The sequence below is a fragment of the Haemaphysalis longicornis genome, unplaced genomic scaffold, assembly GCF_048455015.1.
Source record: "Haemaphysalis longicornis isolate Haplotype H1 unplaced genomic scaffold, Haemaphysalis longicornis Haplotype H1 scaffold_2, whole genome shotgun sequence".
Lineage (NCBI taxonomy): Eukaryota > Metazoa > Arthropoda > Arachnida > Ixodida > Ixodidae > Haemaphysalis > Haemaphysalis longicornis.
Window position 1 is genome coordinate 118,118,014 of NW_027526295.1, and position 4,422 is coordinate 118,122,435.

The following is a 4,422-nucleotide window of genomic DNA, read 5'->3' on the forward strand; positions in this document are numbered from 1 at the left end:
TTGCGTCCGCATTACAATCGGCCTCAAAACCAAAATCAGCTTAAAATCGGCCAGCAGTATTGCCATGGACACAACCTCGTCCTAAAATCTCACTCAATGCAATACAAAGCAATCCGTCAACATTACGGGAGTACATTGTGGTGCACCCATTCCTTAATATGCACACCTTAGCTTGATGTTGCAAATATTTCTGCTACTTGGATTTGCACCTCGTTTCATTCGATACGGCACTGAACAGGTATCACTAAGAGAAGTGCATCGAGAGAAAGGCAATGTTAATTACCAACAGCGAGGGTAACCGAGCAGCATTATGCACAATGGTCGCCCCGAGAATTCAGTGAGGGATTGACGTAACTAAATCAGAGCCATATTTGTATGCAAGGCTACACCAGCCCTTTATTAAGAAGGTTTTTTTTTGTTTTTTTTTTATAAATTAGCAGCCAATGAACCAGTTGCGCTTAGCGTCTGAAATTATAAAGATCAAGGCACGTGAAAGTGCAAGAATCTTCAATGTTCCCCGCTCCGGTTGTAATACACAAGAATTTTTTGCCGCCACAGTTGCGTCCTTCAAATAAAATGTCTTCTTCCTTGTAGTTGACGTCTTGGTGTTCACATCTGCACTGTAGAATCGGCATCCAATTACTTATCTGCGCGTTACAATAGCTGGCGCGTTCGAATCGTGCAGATACGGTATTTTGTTCTTTTTTTGCTTTTCCCCTATCTTTGACCCATATAAAGGCGCCTAGTGGGACCGTGAGCATACAATTCAACCCAGTTTATTTGATACAAGTAACCTTCAGCAACTTATTGCATTCAATCCTTGTGCGAAAAATTTTTTTCAGTCGAACACAAGAAACACATACTCAGAATGTTTCAAACTTCGCGCTACTCGACGTCAGCAGTAACGTAACAGGGAAAGTGCTGGGAACTGAGTTACCAGTGTGTTTAGTGCACGCTAGTTTTCAAGCGAGACGATTAAACAAAACTACAAATACGACGCACTCCCGCCGTAATGTATTTTGGTGGTGGCTTTGGTCCGCGGCGGCCAATGGGAAGAACAAGCATGACGTAATAAGGCCCGTTGAGAAACACAGTGGTGAGTCCCCACTGTTTCATCAGTTTCTCATAATATCTAGCTTAGCTATCAGGCGCTGCTTTAAATTAGCATTGTTGTTCTTTGGAAAATGCAGTGTGATGAATGAGCCAAACTTGTATTTGACCTCCAGGGCTCCTTTAAAAAAACCCTCCTTGAAACACCCGTATAGGTTACTTACGTGGCATTTATGGACGCCAGGATTGCACGTGCTGTTCCAACCAGACCGCATGGCTCCAGATCGGCTGCGTAATAATTGCTTCGGCAAGTGAGTTAATTACTGCGTAACCCCTTGTTTTTGGTGTCATCGGACTCGTAAAGTGTTCCGCTCTCGCCTGGTCAACGGACAGTCATAGGGCCCCATCTGCCTCGACGAAGCGGGCAGTAGTAGCCCAGCCGGGTGCTAAGCCTAAGCAGCGCAACGGCGACGCCGACCCCACCGCTGCTTCGGCCGCCGCTGCTGCACGTGCAGCTGCAGCCATCGGCACCGCCCAGGGAATGCGCTACTAGGCCAACACCGCCTCGTTGTGAAGAGCGACCGTCAGCAATGCCTACCGTGTGCGGCACCGCCGCTCCTTCAAGTCGGTCATCTACGCCTCTGCGCAACACGTCGCCTACAGATCCATCGGCGCTTCAATCGCCACAAGACGAAACAGTATCCCCCATGGAAGAAGACACTGCCACGCAACCCTCGGCGTCTCATCCGGAGGTACAGACCCCCCAAATGAACCCTCAACTTGCCTCAATGAACTTCCAGTGGAACCGCCCTGCAGTGCGTGATCAAGAACAAGTGACCCGTTCTGACAGAGTAAGTCGCTCTCGATACCAACTCGTGCTCAGGCCACTCAATAAGTACAACGTGAATGACATTCCTAAGCACACGTTTGCGCACATAATTGGTGCAAGTGCCCCACAGTCGTATTTAGCTGAACTAGCCTCACACAAATACGACACGACTGGCAACTGCATTTACATTAACGTCTACGACGAAACGCACGCCTCTCGGCTCCTTCAAGTTGGATCAGTTTTCTTTGTCCGCCAAGGGGCCCAGCAAAGCATACCAGTAGAGATCAAGCTTTCTCCGTACAAGCCAAACACGACGAGGGGAGTCATCACAATTGAACCCAATGAATCTAACGAGGAGACCCTTCGCTGGTTAAGATGTGAGCAGGCTAAAATACTGGCATGTCATCGCTTGGGACGCACTAACCGTGCAGTGGTCACGTTTGACACACCTACCCTTCCCAAGGCTGTTAAATACTACATGGCTATAATCAAAGTTTCGCCTTACCAGCCAAAACGACTTGTTTGCTACAATTGCCATAACGTTGGTCATATGGCCCGCTCCTGTCCGGCGCAAGCTGTGTGCAAAGCTTGCGGCAAACCACACAGCGAGAGTGAAGAATGCGGCCCTCAGATATACTGCGTGGCCTGCAAAGAATACGGACACATTGCGCTGAATCCCACCTGTCCCAGCAGGATCCCAACGCCCCCGGCTAGCCCGCGAAAGGATGCCACCAAAGGAGTGACTTGGGCAGATAGGGCCCGTGGCACTCACACGGATCAGTCGACATCAATCATAAGTCACCCAACAAATGCCAACTCTGAAAAAGAACCGACTGTGGCAGCCATTCTGTCCCAACTTGCTGCCCTCCGGGCGGATGTACAGCAGCTTCGGAAAAAGAACCAACAACTCCGAAATGAAAACCAAGAGCTTAAACGACCGCTAGAAAGCAAAACAGTGCCAACAGCAACGTCCAAAAGACTGCCTAACTCCCAAACCCGACCCAGCCGATCCCAGAGCACAAAACGTACCCCTACATCTCGACCAACTAGCGAATCCCCTCTCCAGTTAGCGCTCCAAACCGTCCGCACAGACATTCACCGCGAACGGCTTGCGCGTCAAGCGGAGCGCAAAAAGGACCAAGAAAACTTCGACAGCCAGATGAATGAGATCCGTAGTCTCGTTCAGTCCATTCTGCAAAAGCTCCCTTCGAGAGAAAACTCTAAGGAACCACCGCGCAAAGTGTCCATTCGGCCCAACAACCAGTCACAATGAACCGGTCACCGACAGTATTGCAATGGAACTGCCGCAGCTACTCCCACCAGCAAGTTATTCTAAAGCAGAGGATTATCCAGATCCAACCACTTTACATACTACTGCAAGAAACCCGCAGCACTCCTCAAATTCCGAGATACATTACTCATGTGAACCCATCCATCGCACCAACCACTCGGAATCAGCGGATAATGCCACCACCTGGATATGTCGCCGTCCTTGTCCGTTCATCTCTGGGAAACCAGCAAATACAAGACCCTGAATTCTCATCGGCGGATCACGAAGTAGTGGCAGTACATACGCGCCTACCTGGGGGAAAACCCATTATTGTGGCCACCGCCTATTACAAGCCAACTACCTCATCCTCCACCACTGCTTCCTTTACCTGGTTACAAGTTTTAACGTCCCGATTTCCAGGCACCCCTATCTTACTGGGTGGGGACTTCAATGCCCCCAACACCTTATGGGGTTACAACAGAACTCACCCTAGGGGTAAAGCCTTGGAGTATGCTGCAGAAGCAGCAGGTCTTCATCTCATTAACGACCCAGACGCAATCACTCGCATCGGCCTTCACGCTGCTCAACGCGACACTTCGCCCGACCTCACTTGGGCGACTGCCGGACTTGTTCAAGCGTGGACTCCATATGCGACTACGTGGGGCAGCGACCACCTACCCATCCTCATAAAGCTAAGGAGCAAGACCGTGAGATCAGCCAAAGCAGTGACCAGGGCCGACTGGAACAAATTTCGACACATTATACTAACCTCCAACCCACCGGCATCGCTGGACGAATTTTGCAACTTGATTGCTACTTCATCTGCGCAAGCGCAAGAGACCATCCAATGCCGTGACGACACTCGGCACATGGACAATCATCTGGCAAACCTTTGGCGGAGAGTGCACGAGCTTACTCGCACTTACCGAGTTAGAGGAAAAAGACACAGAGATTTACAACAAATCCGCCGGCAATATCGCCTGATTTCAGACTATCAACGACAACTAAATCAGGATTCCTGGGCGACAATGTCTAGCGACCTCAGTCACGAGCGTGGGCTCTCGGGCCTATGGAAACTGCATCGCCAGTTGAGCGGGAAAAGCAAGGGCCGCAAGCCACTGTTCGAGACCCTCACACTGACGGCACCAGCAAGTGATGTGGAGAAACGGCTTATAACCACATTTTTCCCTACGGCTTCTACGCTACCTCCACCACCGTTGCCCATTATCCCCATTGACAATCCTGATTCCGAATTAGATTCTCCGTTTACTAT